Source organism: Rhinopithecus bieti, unplaced genomic scaffold, assembly GCF_001698545.2.
Source record: "Rhinopithecus bieti isolate Rb0 unplaced genomic scaffold, ASM169854v2 scaffold_2574, whole genome shotgun sequence".
Lineage (NCBI taxonomy): Eukaryota > Metazoa > Chordata > Mammalia > Primates > Cercopithecidae > Rhinopithecus > Rhinopithecus bieti.
Window position 1 is genome coordinate 8,079,413 of NW_016804493.1, and position 17,500 is coordinate 8,096,912.

The following is a 17,500-nucleotide window of genomic DNA, read 5'->3' on the forward strand; positions in this document are numbered from 1 at the left end:
CTGTTCTACTGTGCAGTAAATAAAACAGAAACGGGCTTCTCAGACTATTCTGCATGAATATTTCAGATGGCTTTTACAACTCCGATTCACAAAATCAAATAAATAAATAACTCCCCCAGCCCCTCCCCACACCCAGAAACAAAACCCCTCAATCTAGCCCCAGATGCCTCCAAGTCAACTGCATTGAAGGCGCTGACTTGTGCCTTCAAACAATTGTTTCAGGGAACTTGAAAGAACAGGACTCTCTAAATGTTCACACCGTGGAATTCATATACAGTATTAGAGTTAAATATATCTAATGCTGACAACTAGGTAAGCAGCTCTGAAAATTGGAGAAAGTTACTTTTGTCCTTGTGGGCCTTTAAAATATATAGGTAATGCCATGAAAAATACATAGTTAAGAGTTGCCTTGTCAAACTGCTTTTATTGTTTCCATCTGTATTTTTTTTCCTTCCACTCATCTGAAAGGGGTCAAAGGAAGATGTTTGTGCATTAGTTTATCCTAAGAGTCTTTCCAAACCTATGTAAGAGCACAAAAGAAGAATCAAACTTTGCTGGGTTTGAAAAACTGAATCTGCATCATGAGCTCTTTGACAGTATAATGATGTACCAATCACACATAGGGAGGTATTTTTCTAGATGACTTTGAAGTGCCTTTGGAGAAGTTAAAAAGCACACATGTGTACACACACACGTACACGAGAATCTTAGAGAAGGAGACAAACAGTTGAAGTACTTTCCCGAGCATTCATTCACCCTAGTGTGCACATGATTCCTCTAAACAAACTCTCCCATCCCTGCTGTTTGTTAAGTAAATATTGATCAAGGAGAGACCCATCTCCTGACAGCCGTGGCACAAGCTGGGGACTTACACTGCAGACAGAGTAGACTTAAATGGATAAACTCAGATGCTTTAGTAACTCCTCATAGAGATTATCAGATGAAAAGGCAAGAACAGATACGTTATTGCTGCTCCTCTTCACTGTCTCGCTCACACTAAACTCCCCTGCCAGAGGCAGAAAAGAGGAATCATGGAGCTGTAAAATATGGTCACAAGATGCGGTTACTGAGGGTCTCCCTTTGCAGTCATGCGTGCATTTGTCCTGTGTGTACAGCCGGGGACTAACAGGCCCTTCAGAAGAAAAGGAATGGTGCAGGATGCTATACACGGTGAATCCTGAGATTCTATTCCAGTGCCCTCTCATTCCAGGAGAGGATCAAATGGAAAAGCAAACATGAATGCACTTTGGGAAGCATAAAATATCATCCAAATATAAGGTGGTTTACAAGTTTGAGCCTTTAACGAGGAGCCCTAATTCCTGGGATGCATTCACTGTGATTAATAAATGTTTGCAAAGCATCATTTTGAGAGGTGCTCTGAGGAGGTTCGCTTGGGTGAGTTTGTTGGCTGAGTCAACCAGTTGAGAAAAGTTGCTTTGTGTTCCCTAAGTTTTATTTCGGCCATTTCATAATTATGAGTCAAAATCCTGTTTTCTGCACTGTTCGTAGCTGACTGGATACGTGTACTTCTCTGGGAAGGTCAGTTTTAAAATCATCTTTAGAGATTAGGTTTTGTGTATTGAACACTGAGCACCGTGGTCAAAGGGCAAGATGTTATATTTAGAGTTCCCAAACAGCTAAATGGTGTTTGAATTTTATTAGGATGCTTGTGTTTGGAAAAACTAGCAGGATCCAGGAGCACTGGCTGTGAAGTTGCTTTCGGGTACCTGCCGAGTTACCCCAAATGAGGCAGACGAAGGTTCTCCAGCAACATCTGGGCTTAGGACTAAAGTCTCTCTCCCTCTGGTGCTCCAGGTGGTATTCAGCTTTCAGGAACACAGAGGATTAGATTCCTCTAATACCCATGCAATTTGGGCCCACTTTCTAGTTACATGTTTTGCTGTTTAAATATGTGAAAAGTAAATGCTTGTAGGAAGTGGCTATAGTTCAAGGTTGCCTTAAAAAAAAAAAAAAAAAAAAAAAAACCTAAAAACTGTGTTTCCTTGGTCTAAACAAAGGAACACATGGTAATAACAGTCTGTATCTTTTTTTTTTAATAAAGCTTTGAAAGAACAATGTTCTGTTGAGCAAAATTCAGTAGCATTCTGTAAACATTAATTTAAGGAAATCAATAGACTCAGTGAGCTAAAGCCATATTGCAAGATAAACTGGCCAGAGTGCCACTTTGTCAAATAGATTTTCGTTTTCTCGGCTAGATAAAGACAGTTTCAAAACGGGGTAGACGTGTTGCAACCAGGGTTTGAAAAGTATGTGGCCTTCAAACAGTCTGCTTGTTCCTACTACAAAGCTGGATAAACATACTTTAAAAATGATAAGCCTGGTTTAGAATTGATTTGGCTTTCAAATTTTACATATAGTAGATTTCTTGGTCATCTCACATGAAAAGAATAAAACAAAATATCATGCATTCAGAATAGAAAATGTACTTAGGTGAAAGGGGTTAAATTGTCTTGAGAGACAGAGCTTTGGGAGCAGTTTCGGTTGATGCTTGACTTTAAAAAAATGGGAAGAAAGAAATCTTTATTCATGCTGACCTGATGGGCAATCGGCCTTCTTGCCAAAATCCCGAAGCCAAACTCTCTAGTGAGTTTGGGATCAGAGGTTTCAGCTGGTGGAAGCTGCTCTCGTTCTGTGCTCACCAGGCAATGTCATGTTAATGTGCGAGGGGGTGTGGGGATTGGGGGAAGCAAACCCAGGAAAAGGCTAGGGAAGGAGCTGAAGTGATGAGCCACCCAATAGCCCCAAGGTTTTGGTCAGCCAGACCGAAAGAGTTGCAGGGATAATCCGAAAAGGTGGCAATGGGAAAGCAGGTCTCTCCTCCTGTCACCTACGTGGAGCTTGTGGCAGTACACTTCCAAGTCAGACCACTTGGCATCCTCCAATGCCACACCAGCCCTTATAAATGCTCATAGCAAACAGATATGACATGGTGAAAATGGCCCCCTGGAGGAAATGTAATAAAAAGAATGAAGAGTCACATGGAAACTGCCAAGGAGGGAGGTTAAGGATCTATCTTGAATGGACAGGGGAACTCCATGGAAAAGCATCACAGGAACTGACTTTTGGTCTGCAGTGTGGGGATCCGGGGGGCTGCTATTGGCCAGACTCCTCATACAGACTTCTCTGACCACAGCATGAATGAAGGGCAGAGATACACCCGAAGTATCTTCTTTGTTTTTCTACCTGAATTTGAGTCTTTGTCTTTTAAGAGTATTTAGAAAATACAAAATTCACAATAAAATTTCTACAACATTATGATGTTGATAACATAGGTGTTGTTAAAATATTATACAATTATCAACAATATGCTAGAGTTGAGCATTTCGAATAGTTGTGACTTTCAGGTAATAGAAAACAAAGTCTTAACACCTTCTATTCTACATTTAATCAATTGTGCATACATTTGAAATTATGTAAGTATTCCATTGGCAATTCTGCATGTAGAGATCAAGGTAAATAAAACCATCTCTTCCATAGCCCCAGTAAAAGATAGTACTAGCTTTCTAGGAGCAGAATGACAAATGTCTATGAGAGACTGTCAAAATTGTTGTGTGGGGCTGAAATTTGGTCAGTGAATGTGCTTAAAGCGGCAAGTTTATTTGCTCACATATGGAAGTCTTGGTGTTATACGTGTTAGAAAACATAATTGTCACATTATTGGTTGTAATGAAGTAAATTTTCCTTCTCTCCCAAACTCTGCATAGGTCTTAAAAAGTGATTCCAAGTTTAAACAAACAGACAAATATGCAAACAAAATCAAGGAAAAGCATCAAAACTAAAACCTAATACCTCTTTCTCTCCCCTGAGATACTACACAGAAACTCTTAAGATCTTAAAAACAACTGGAAGCACTGTGCAGAAATTGCTCATCTGGTAGGCTGTTCAGGTAAGAGCTGGACCAAGAATATTCCATCAAAGAATCATAGAATTGGCTGGGTGCGATGGCTCACGCCTGTAATCCCAGCACTTTGGGAGGCTGAGGCAGGTGAATCACGAGGTCAGGAGTTCAATACCAACCTTGCCAAGATGGTGAAACCCCGTCTCTACTAAAAAGACAAAAAAAGTAGCTGGGCATGGTGGGGGGCACCTGCAATCCCAGCTATTCAGGAGGCTGAGGCAGAGAATTGCTTGAACCCAAGAGGCGGAGGTTGCAGTGAGCCGAGATCACGCCACTGCACTCCAGCCTGGGCGACAGAGTGAGACTCCGTCTCAAAAAAAAAAAAAAAAAAAAAAGGAATCACAGAATTTTGGAACTTGAGAACTAGAAGGAATCTCAGAGAGTTCATGTCCCACAAAAGAGAAAAAACCTTCAGCCAGTGGTCAGCAAAATTTGTCAGTAAAGGGCTAGATAATAAATACATAGGCTCTGTGGGCCATAATTGGTCTAGGTTGGTTACTCTTCCTCTTTTTTACAACTGTTTTAAAACTTAAGTCATTCTTAGCTTGGGGCCATAAAAACAGATTGAGGGGCAGCTCTGCCCATAGGCCATACTTTGCCAGCCCCTGCTTTTAGCCAAACTTGAGGGTTAACAGCTTTTCTAGAGGCCTAATGGTCTTTCATTCTGCACTGATCCTAGGTGCCTCACTGGGTGAGCACACCAGTTCTTGCAGGATAGTTCGATTGATTCACTTGAATTCGACCTGCAATGCCACACCATTTCCCCGATGGAGTTAAGGCTGCCCATGTCTATGGGAATAGATTTAATAAACCACATACGTGGTGGTCAAGGACCAGGAAGACTTCAGTCTTACCCTTTTCAGATTAGGAACTTTTAATTGGGAGCTTTCCTGCCAGTGCATATTTAAATGTGCTAAACAGAGGAATGTATCCCTGCTTCATGACACATCTGACAAATCAGCTCAATACTCAGATGGAAAAATAAGCCCTGCAATCATATACCAGTCACTTTGTAGTGTTAACAAATTTCCCTTTAAGTCAGCCCCATAAATTTGGTGCCATTGGTGTCTGAGTTCAAGACAAGCTGACAGTCCTTGAAGTTTAACTTTTGCTACAATTACTGGGTGAGGTGGTAAAAGAAGCAGGGCCAAGCTTGGTGCCATTCTTGGATGGGACATTATCCAAAAACAACATAGCACAAACACTCCAATATTGCATGAAGGGAAGCTGGGGCACAGATAATCCACAGTTACTCCTGTTTCGTTCGAGAATGTATTACGTGATTGTTTTCTGCCACAGCTTTACCTTCATAATTAAGCTTTGCTTAGGCTAATATTAAAACCAGTCTGTGTGCCCTCTGTTGCTATCGATGGAGCAATGTGAGTAAGGAGCCTAGGGAGAAGCTGTTAGGAAGTGGGGTTCAGGCAGGTCGTGATGAGAACGGGATTGCTCATAGAAAACAGTAAAGAAAGTGCTTGTGATGCACATGGTAGGAAATCAGACAGAGCTTCAGAGAACACCAGTTCGTGGGGGATGCTGGCACTCTGCTGGCAATAGCTTATGACACCCTAAATGATATCCGAGTTGCTTTAGGAAAGGATGGGGATTATTGGCCTCAATCCCATCCCTTGGTTTTGACTGCAAGATCTTTGTTCTGTCAGAGAAATTCTGTTCTAAATTTCCAGGGAATTCTATTGGTCTTTCCCTTTGGAAAACTAAGGATGGGCTGCATTTCAAAAGCTACTTAAGAGCTTGTGAACGGCTTTGGAATTCCTTTTGAAAGACAGGTAAATAGATTGGAAAGGCAGGCAGATTGCAGAACGGACTTTTGGAAGTCCACAAGACTCCTACCTAATGGGACTTGAAGTAATGTTTAGGGTGTGACAACCTAGGATGCTGTCAATACCTAGGATTGGCCCTGTTGAAAGGCAGTTTCAGGTATCTACACACAGATTATCTTGTATGCCTTCAGGCCACTGAAAATGATAAATCTTTAAAAATGGATGCTCTAAATGAAAGGAAACACAGTGGCCTTGAAACCATGACCTTTCACCTTCTTCTACATAAGTTCAGCTTCCTGACATTTCTCTGTTTTCACCTCTACTCAAACCATCCTTCCCTGCCCAAGTATTTACTTGTTCTCAGGGAATACATTAGCTTTTACTAAAAGTCAGTTTTAGCATCATATTCTAATTTACAATGTTATAGTAGCCTTAAGAAAACAGAACTTAGATGCAATAGCCGTAAGAAATATGAAGAATACACATCTAAATGGCTTGTATGAGGACTCAATACCTCCCAACCACAAACTCTCACACATACAAAACAATCCCAAAGGAAAAGACTTTTATGATCTAGATTACTATCATTTGGGGAATATTTAAAGAAAAGAGTGGCGTTGCTTTTGTAAACACTACCAAGCAGGCTTAGTAGGGAAGGTAGTCATATAATCTAAAACTGACAATTCTGGCCGGGCATGGTGATGCACACCTGTAATCCCAGCTACTTGGGAGGCTGAGGCAGGAGAATCACTAGAGTCCAAGAGGTAGAGGTTGGAGTGAGCTGAGATCACACCAATCACACCACTGTACTCCAGCTTGGGCAACAGTGCAAGACTCTGTGTCTCAAAAAATAATAATAATAAAAAAAGAATAAAAAAATGGAGCCAATTCCGCTCTGAAAGAGAGGAGAGAGGAGATATACATTATATAGAGGTTAATGCATATTATAAATGCTGATAGTCTGTATTGAGGCCTGCATGGAACATGTGTGGGGACACTTAGTTTGTTCACGTCCATACTACCTACTAGAAAACCCAGTGGCACGAGGGTTTCACTGACAAGTTTCCTCATTGGCCACCCCGGCCAAGGCAACAAATAAAGTGAGCAGCAAGTTTAATGATAGTGCCAATTCAGTCAATAAATTGTTTATGAATTTGAAAAATTAGTCTCTATAATCCCAATAAGGGAAATGCCATGTCTCCAAGGGCACTGTTGAGATTTAGATCTGCAAATAGGGCCTTGGGAGAAAATGAAAATGGGCACCCTGGAGATTTTGACTGAGATAATTAAGCTGCAGCAGAGTCACCAGGGTAGAAGGGGCCCCACATGGAAGCCATCTGGATTCCAAGGGCCTCTATACTCACCGCTTAAAGCTTTGCATCATGACCAAGACTCAAAAGAGACTTTATTTAGAGGATGCAGAATGCCCCTCTACTCTAGAGTCACAAAATTTCAGAGCTAGAATGAAACTCTTGAATTTAATCTTAACGCTTTTCAAAAGGTGAGCACAGTAGACCTCAATGAGACAGGTGTGGCCAGAACCAGACCCTCCAGGCCAGCACTCCTTCCACCACCTCTGGCATCGCATCGTGTCCTTCTCATCTGGAACAGATGACCCCAGAGTCCTAGAGCTGTTCCAGGCTAGTGTCGCCTTTTCAGCCACATTCAGAGCAGGAACACTTGCTCTTGTGAAAACCAGAATTACATTGAATATTTGTCCCTCGATGAGAGCTCCCTCATTGCCCGTTTGTTTACTTTCCTATTTAGGGTCAGCAGGAAATGGTGCAATAGTTGCCTTGCAGATGTCACAGCAATAAGGTAACATTTACTTGGCTCTGCAAATGAATAAATGTGAATGCTTATACAGCACTTACTTTGTGCTAAATCACTTGTGTAGATTCATTTAATTCTCACAACACTCTTGGAGTAGGCACTGTTACATACCCTATTTTACAGACAAGGAGACTGAAGTACAGGCAGGGTAGGACACTTGCCAGGGTTTCACTGCTACAAAGCAGCAGAGCTGGGATTTGATCCCAGGGCCTGGCTGGAGAGTCCATGCTGTAAGTTCTACATCGGTATTGATCCAGGACCACTGACAGTGGAAAGACTCCCCAAAGCATTTTCTTTGTAAGATTTCAAGGGGATGCTTTTATATAAAATATTGACTACTTGCAGGTGAACATTTCATTGCCTGCCTGAGAATAGTATCAAATAAAGCAGAAACTGGAGCTTTCCCCCAGAGTTGTCATTATTATAGACTCAAGTTCAAGACTAAGGCTATTTCCTCATGACGTCAAATACCCCAATGCTTGATCTACAAGAACACTGAAAACATCCGGAGGGCAGGGTGGATCTGCCTATTTTCTATTTGACTGGGTATGTCCTATAGACACAATCATATTTGCCAGAGTACTTGCCAAGAGTCTGATCAGCTGGTCTCATAGGATCATTTTAACCAATAAGCACTACTGAGCTCCAACTCAAGAATTCCAGCTTCTGAGGATAAACTTTTGGGGTAATCAAAAAAGTCACATTGGGTGTGCATGAGGCACCATCACCAAACTGTGGCGTGACTGCCCACACCTGGAGTTCTGCCTTGTGAGTTAGTAACTGTAACTGTCCCTCAGAAGAACACAGTCAGGCTGGAAGCGCATTACAGCAGGGCAGCTAAAATGATCCGGGGCAGCCCACTTACTGTATGAGATTAGGCTTTTAAAAAGGATTAGAGCTCCTTAATCTGGGGAGATGAAGATTAAGAGGGAGTAATGATCAAAGTCTATAAAATCAGAAAGGAAATGGAGAATATGGATACAACCCTGTTCACAAATCCCAGTATATTATAACAAGGAATATCCCTGTGGAGTTCTAGGGGAATCACTTTTAGAGCCATAAAAAGAAGATAATATTTTCCCAGCAGGTAATACACTTAGAGAATTATTATCTTAAGGAGTGGTATATTCTGAGAATGGGGTTAAGTTTAAAAAAGGTTTAAGTAAACTCATGGGTGATAAAACCATAATGGTGGGCAACTGGGACTTTAGGAATATTTTGGATACATCTTGAGCCTTTTGAAAAATGATCCAGTGACAGGTACCAGCCTCTCCCAATATGCTTCCTGCCCAGGGCTGACAATGCCCACCCATCTGATCTGACCACCTCTCTTCTCACCTTGTTGGCTACATTGGTCCTAATATTTACAACATGCATATTCTTGTGCCCCTCTTTGATAGGTATTTGAAAATTTCAGCAACCTGGTACAATGTGGCAACTCATTCCTCCGAGGAAGTTTTCTTTAATCCTTAATAGAGTCTTTGTCTTGAATTTCGAATTACAGTTCATGGCAGGGATCTGACCATGATTTCCATAAAATATACACTTAACTCCTTCAACTACACCTGAAAACTAAAATCTTATGGTTTGCTCAAAGATGGAGGCATTTAAATCATTTTATGCTGCAGTAGTTAGAGAATTTAAAAACTAGTTAAACTCTATTGGAAAAGCTGCTCATAATACGCTAACACAGATCAATTAATTCAAATTTAAGGGGAAATTAAACATACCAATTATGTAGTACCCATCACAACCCAAGATATTAAGCTCTAAAATTTACTGCAGCTAATGTAGAAACCAGCACACCTTCACAAAAGCTGTGGCTCTGTTAGATACATAGAATAAAACTTTAGAGAGAGAAGTGTTTTAGCTGTTTCCAAAACAGCCAAGTGTTAATCACTTTAAGTATCTAATAATAGGTCATTGTTGAGGGCTGGGGCAGAAGGAGGAGGCAGTGGTTTTGGGAGAGGGTGGAGTGGAGATGAAGATTCACTTAGAGAAAGGAACCTTCAGAAGACTGTAACATGCACAGCGAGGCGTGAAGAGTATTTTCTGTACTCACATTTCAAAGTGCTTTCAGAAAATTGGTAAAATGTGGCAATACACAGATGCAAATAAAGGAGCCAAGAAAATAGTGAGGGGGGCAGAGGTAGGGACGGAGGAGGAAGGCACACAGATAATAAGCAATATCTAATAGCGCCGAACGCATTCTAACCCTGTCTCTCATCATAAACTGGAACCAATCGCTTGGTGTCTTTTCAAACTGCAAGTTTGAAAACGTTAGTCTTCATGGCGGGGAGCTATTCAAAGTCACTATTCATTTGGGGGAAAAAAAGTGGGAAAGGTGGTCAGGAGTGGGGAAGGATTCAAGGGTAAAGAGTCACTTCGTTTCTCATTGTAGACTTTGGAGTGATTTGGGCAAGAAAACTGGGACATCTGGAGTTCAGAAGTCGAGGAAAATGGGGAAGAACCAGGAAGATGAATACATGATCATCAGCTACACAAAAGAACGGATCAAAAAGAAGCTGGGATTTGGGCACAGGCGTCTGGCAAGGAGGCCGGCAGCAGGGCTAATGAAGCATTTGCGGTGTGGGACATTTGCCAACGCAACAAAGAAGATGTGCTTGGGCTCTGCAGATGTGCCAGGGCCCCCAGAGCAAAATAATGACATAATCACCATCAGTGTCACAGACCAGACTGTACACAAGGTGACAGGGGAGGGGAGGCCTGTAATGCGCACACAGGGAGGCCTCCCACGGCCCATGACGGCTGCTGCCCTGGGGGTCGGGATGCAGGCAGGACTACCTACCTAACAATCTCTGCCTAAATCTTAAATCCGAAGGTGAGGTTTGCACCCATCTTTGGTGGGTGTTTTCTGTCCCACCCTAGTCAGGCAATAGAAATCTGAAAAGCTTAAGTGAGATTTGAACTGAATGGAGGGGCAAAAGGAAAAGAGGCAGCAGGAGTTTTGTGAGTCAAGCTCCCGGTCGTCTGCTAGAAGTGCGCAAACTTCCAAGAACCGTACCTAGCCACACCAGCATAAGGCAGAAATACGACCACGGATGTCAATGTTGCACACTGCAAAGAAAATGCACAACATATCTCGGGGAGCCTATTTTGGGTTGGGGGGGACACAAATGAGCAGTCAATGGGCCATCTCAAAGTCAGTGCAAAAGCAACGTTAAGGCATGAGAAAGTCACCCCTGCCCATTTTCAACAAGGTCTCTCAGCAGGCCTTGTCACCTGCCAGTGGCTCTTGCTCAGTAAGGTGGGTGTGTTAGTACAGCTGTCTGGCTTTTAAGTGACTTTTGTCAGTTTGAAAGTGAAAGTCTGTTTGAGGAGCTGAAAGAACAATAGCTCAGAGCCCGGAAGAAGAGCTTGTAGCACAAAGAACTTGGCTACACTAGTGTCCCTTTTCATTGCTTCTCATGAAAGATTCATAAGAAGAACTTTAATTTTTTATGACCCCCTTTTTGGTATGACTATATTAGTTGTGTCAACTTCCATATACGGGTTCTCTTTAAATACCAAAAGGTCTGTTGTGAAATTGTTTTCAAAGAGCAAAGGGGGCAGAATCGATTCTGGCCATCCTGTTGGTCGCTTCCTCCAAAAGAAACTGCTGTAAGAGACACAGAGATTGCCTTTAAATATGGTTCCCTTCAGTCTTGAAGTTGCCATGAACACTACAATGTAGTTATTTTAAACCTCTGTGATTTGCTAGTTCAACTGCTCCTCGGAAGAACGATTATATTTGTTTTTCTTGGCTTCACCCTATTTAACAGGAACAGTAGTATAATGATCATTAATAGACGGTTCTCTTTTTCCTACCCGTCTCAAATAGCTATCTCCACATTGCATCTTTATTTTGTGTCTCAGCCAAAAATTGGGGGGTGCAGGGAGACAAAATGCATTTGTTTCACATCATCTTACAAGATAGAATTGAAGATTGGCTGAAGGCACTCATTGAAGGAGAAACAATATTTTTAAACTAAGTATCTACTTTCAAGTATTAAACTTCTATGCTTCATCAAAAAGGATGTCTGCAAAAAAAAATTGTTGTAAATTAATATTGATGTGTTTAAGAGCAATGAGTGAATAGTCATTAAAATTTCTGCCCTGTGACTGACAAAGAACCAAACAGTTCAAGTTAAATAACATCCTGGGGGGAGGGGGGAAATGAGGAAATTTGATGTAAAATGTTATCTGCCATGTGAAAAGGGATCGCCAACTTCGCACAAGCTTTGGTTTGCTAAATGAATTTGTTTTATCTAGGCGAAATAAACAGGCTGTCTTTCAAAAGGTTGTTAGAACTTCTTCAGACATTTAATCCAGGATGGGCTGAACACAATGATACATCCCACTGAAAGCTACAGCCACCACCAGCGGCTCTCAGAAGAGAACTTGCTCTCTTTCTCCCATTGATAACCCTTTGTGGGATGAAGAAAAAGAACCGAGGCAAGGAGAACTGAATATCAGACAATAGGCATCACTCCACACACTGTTTCTGAACTTTCCTCATCGCTGAAGGACAATTAATTATGAAGGCCTTAGGGGTAGGTCGAAGCAAGGGAAAACCCACCACTGTCCCAGCACCACAGCCGCTACCTCTGTGTTTGCTAAATGGCTTCGCCTGTTGGGGTACAGCCGCCGAGAGAGCCAATAGATCATTTAGGGGGGGCGTGCGGGAGGTGAGGGAGGAAAGCAAAGATTTTTTTGTGTGTGCGCCTGCCCTTGTATAATTCTATTCTCACTGTGAACTCATCCATACACAAAACACAAGGACGATTTTTTTTTTTTTTTTTAAAGAGAGAAAAGCCACAGGGTAGGTTACAGTCAGAAACGGCCTCTCAGTGGTGTGTTAAAAAGGATGGTCTTTTCACCAAATCATTTCACAGAGGCAAAACAGACAAACACAAAGAGTTGAGACTTTTTCTCCTACATTAAATGGAGTAACTGATAAGGTCAGACATATGATACCTAAAGACATGAATCTGTGAACTCTTGAAGTCAAAGGGCCTCTCTGTGCCGAGGAACAATCTTTCAAAGGAAATAGATCATAGAACTCCACTGAATCCCCTTTAAACTTTATGAAGCAGGAGGAGAAAAAGCTCTAAGTAGGGAAGCTTGACAGAAGAGCCTTGAACTATTTTCTGAAGGAAAGATGAGACCCTCCCTAGGCTGCCACAAAACATCTTTTTTTTTTCTAAAGGCTCCTCTGAACTTTGATATGTGCCAAGACACTGCTATTGAAAGCTGTATAATTATGTGATATAGCCACTGTAGAAAATGCTTTGTTCACCCCAACAAAGGACAATAAGCAAAGTAAAGCGACATTACACTGTATCTTTTTCTTTAAGAATGTTGAGAAAGGTCATGGAATGCTATAACTAATAAAGCTGTTGAGTAAGGAGGTTTTAAAGTTGATCTTACTGTGCTTGAATGTAACCCAATGACAAAAAAGACACAGGGAGCTAAAAATGCAATGACATTACCAAATAGATGATAAATCAATGGGCCCGCTTCATTATACTGATGAACACCTTGAATCCCAAAAGGAGAGCGGTACAAAAATGAAGCCTCATGCACACACAGAATTCTACCTCCACTCCACCCCCTAGCCCTTCAACCCCACTTCCAACCTGGTGTCTTTACTGTGCTCTCCTTCAAATTTCAGGCAATCATTCTGTAGAAGGAATATGTTTCCAGGCAGCCATGTGTGTACATATATTTAGAGAACATTCATTTGGTCTCTTAAAAGATCAATTTGGCTTGTCAATGGTGGGACTGGCAAGGGAAGAAATGGTAAGGGTTTCTTTTCCTCCTCGCCACCCACCAAGAATGTGTTATGCGATTATTTAAACGGCTCAGCAGCTTTGAGGCCAAAAGACTGCAACAGCAGTGAAAGGCTTTCACTCATGTGCCAGTTTTCTAAACGATCACTCATATTTAAGTATCTATTTGGAGCAGAGGGAAGCGCTTCCTAAATCCACCTGTCCTCATTTTTCTTTAAAGAGATGACAATGCGAATGAAAGTCTTCCAAATATATTAAATCTTCTGAAATGTGGGTTCTGTTGAAAGTGGGAGTAGGTTGAGAAGAGGTTAGGTATGGGGTAGGAACATATTCAGCAAGTGTATATGTGTTAGTGTGTGTGTGGTGGGGGTGGGGTGTTGCTTTTTTATTTTCTATTTCCAAGAGGAAAGTGAGAAAACACATTCAAAGGTGTGCGGAAGTATCCTTCTTCCCTGTCATGTGTCACCCAGAAAAATGTCAAACCCACAGTCTTTAAGATGGAGCATCTGCCCAGTGAGGTATTAATACCTTAGAAAATGGCATTCATAAGGCCACTAATGAGTGAATCAAGTTCCCCATTCAATTTATTTTGAAGCCTTCCATCCCCAAACCTGGGCCTTTAGCGAGAATAAGGGAGATCTGTCATTCTTACTGGAAACTTACACCCTGCCTACAGGTAAATCACTAGCCACTGAGGGGCCCAGGAGGGATGCGTGGCTTACCATGGCATGGGAAACACTACCTCCGAGTACCCGGGAATGAGAAAGAGAGCTCAGTGTGCCTGGATGAAGGAATCTGGCACATTCTTTTCTCAACCTACACTCAGGCCGTACCAAACCCTCTGACCTTTGGATGATTCTGCCTTTTGCAGCTGCACCATATAGAAAGGTCAAGCTAGGTAATGCAGTCCAACCTAGGGTGCTATGTCTTTTGGCTCCTTAAGTTGTGCAATTAACCTTTGTGAGTTACACAAGTTAGTTGTCTCGGTAGAGTTCTTTGCAAAACAGGTAAACCAGCCTCAGAAACTGACAGTGATCATCATCTTCTTTTCCTGCCACAGTTGTGAGGAAAACAACAAAAGCAATAAAATCCAACTCTTATGCCCCTAAAGTCACAAGTATCAGTATGATTTAAAAACTGGGAAGGAATCCCAAACTTCCTTTCTCTGCCCATAAAAATTTTTTTGGAAGCTCTTCAAAGTGAAGCGAGAATGAAGCATAGAAATATATACCATCACACCTGGAAAGACAAATTTATTGTTGCCAATCTCATTAAATGTGAGAAGCAGGAATGAAGGATACAGCCCATAATTACACACCCCTCTCCTGCGTGCCTCACACACTCACGCGCAGAAGCAAGACGCCCCACCCGGTATGACATGGCCAAGCTTCCACCCTTTAGCACAAACTAAAAGTGCATTTCATATTTTTCCCCTTCGGTGTCTTCTTCCACATCCCTTGGGTCTTCTCAAAGGCTCACCATCCTAAGTCTGCACACTGTGCCAAGAATTCTGGCAATTGTGTAAACTGATACAAAAGGCAGAACAAGCTCTCCTGCCACTTAGAAGGTCCTGACTCATAAAGGCCAGGAAATGCAGGGTCTAGGAGAGGAGAGCGAGGCAAGACACTCCCTCTTTGCTGCTGATAAACCTTCCCCATCTGCTTTATTTTCCTGTAGGCCAGGGGTCAGCAGCCTCTCTAGCCTTGAGAGCCATCAGCAACAGGGGCTGGACGGGGATGGTGCTAAGCAGTGACAGAGGTGCCACTAGCAACCTTATGACAGAGGCAGAGATGGAGTAGAAGGCTGAGAGAAGACAAGGGGTAGAGAAGAGAAAGAAGGAACAAAGTAGTAGTGAAGAGACGTCAAACTCCCTTCTCTCTCCCTGGCTCGATCTGCTTCTGCCCAGTTAGAATAATCTAACTTGAAGAATAGTAAAGCTTTGGGCAAACTGAAGTTTTTCTTGTTATTATATTGGTATCACTGTCATTACTATTACCCACATTAAATAAGCCCTATCTTGGTAAAACACTTAGAAGAGTGCCTAGAACATTAGTAAACAGTCAATAAATGTTAGCTATTTTATTATTGCTCCCAACAACTGATTGAGAAATCTGGGAATACAATCAATAAGACATTTTATTGTTTGACCGGCTACTACTAAGCTGGGTGACACAATTCCTTGGAATCAACTGGATCTTGGGGCATCGAGTAGACGTAGCTTCAAAGTCCCTCTACCATGTTTTAGCTCTTTTTAAAAATGTTAAAAAGAAACAAAGTGTATAGTTCTCCATTTTGCCATCCTCTTCACTTGCTAATACTTAAACTATAGGTTCATTTTACTTGACCTGAAGAGGAGAAACTTAAACACAAAAGTAAAGCCGTGCACACAATATCAGTGGAGGTATTCAGCTGAAGGTGCCGGATCTACTTTTGGCTCTCAGCCACGGCCCACACGAGCAAAGCTACCACGATAAGAACAGTGGCTTTTTAAGCATCTCACTTAAGCAGTGACCTCCATGCACAAAGGCACGGAAAAGAAGGGCTCACCTTATCTGAAACTTTTGTCAGTAAATGAGCCAGACGGAGAGGCTAAATGAAAAACAATTTCGTGATATTAGGATTATGTGTGATGGTGGGTATGCGTGTGTACATATGGATGTGTGAGTGTGTGAGTAGAAGGGGCAGGGCTCACTGCATGGTCCTACTTTCTTCCCTCCTTTTCACTGAAGGAGGAATCAGATCCAGAATAGTCCAATAACTGTCCGAAGTCACATGAGAAGTGACAAAATTCCTGCCCGGGCCCCATACTCCTTGCAGTGAAGCAGTCTTAAAATAGACACTGCAGATAAAGGAGAGGTGGCCTGGCTGGAAGTGGATATGATTCACAAAGAGAGAAATATTAGATGTTAATCATATTAAAGAGGATTTAGATGATGCTAAATGGAGCAGCTTGTCGGGTACCTCCTGATGCCAGCCGTCCCCTGTTTGTGTCATTTTGGCCCCTGGGCTGTGGGTAGGGGATTAAATTCCAACCAGGTAAGGTTTAAGTAACCCTGAAAACCCTCGTGTGCACTTTAAGGATTTGTCCTCTTGGGTATTTTATATAGCAAAAATGCAGAAGTCATCTCATGAATCTTGGGCAATTCTTTCATGAAGCTTGATGTACGCTGCCAAACAAATACTTATGTCATCATATAATGTAAATAATTCACTAGCATACAGAAGTCTCTTAGCTTAACGTTTAGGGCAACAGGCTTATCAGAAGGGCGGGGGAGAAAAGACGCTCTTAATAAGATTTCTTTAAAATGGTTAGCCATAATCATATTCTTCAGCTTTAGAAGAAATCTGCTAGTGCTCTGTCATTATAGTGAGCCAGTGCTCTGTTACAACTGAGACTTTAAAAACAGATTTTAAAATAGTGGAGCAGTACACGAAGAATTCTCACTTTTAATGTATTTAGCCAACACACACACATACCACCCAAACTTCATTTATCACACATTTGGCAAGAAATACATTAGTCTTAGAGAGCAAAGACAAATTAGTAGCTTACACTGTAACTACTCAAACTTTCAAAGAAAAACTATGACTTCCCCATTGCTGAGCTTCCATATTCAGTTCTTTATAAGCCACTATAACTGATCTGCATTGCCAAGAACCATAGTAACAAGAGCTGAAAAAAAAAGGGGGGGCAAGCAGGAAGATTACTAGGGGTCAGTCCCCTTAGATGACAGAGCTAGGCCAAGGTATCCTCTTTTCTTTGAAATTTGGAACTTCCTGGGTATTCTTGGATACCTATCTACATGAAGAAAGCAAGAATATTAGTATAAGGTCCAAGCGCACACAAATGTTGGAGGAAAAATTCCTACCCTCAAGGTGGCACAGCATCTAGCCAAGATAATACAAGAAATGGACCAACTTTGTCAAGCCACAGTCTATCTAATCTCATCATCAGGGAGTTCAGCCTGCAGAATTCTTGCCATATTCCCACCTCCAACTACTGTTGCCTCAGCCAGCAGGGCTCAGCAAAATGCCTTTGTGAGTACTGGGAGATTTGCTAGTGTTGTCTCACAGAGAGTCATCATGTTGTGATGAAAACTGTTTGCTGAGGCACCACATTAGTCCATAAAGAAATGCCTTACTCATAGCCACACATCTTTCATTGTTGCATGGAT

General features: G+C 41.9%; 1 protein-coding gene across 7 annotated transcripts in view; it reads right to left on the reverse strand.

Moving 5' to 3' along the window:
* The window catches only part of PROX1 (prospero homeobox 1), a 48,512-nt gene that overhangs the window by 6,502 nt on the left and 24,510 nt on the right, over positions 1–17,500 (reverse strand). The gene's annotated exons all lie outside the window — the stretch shown is intronic.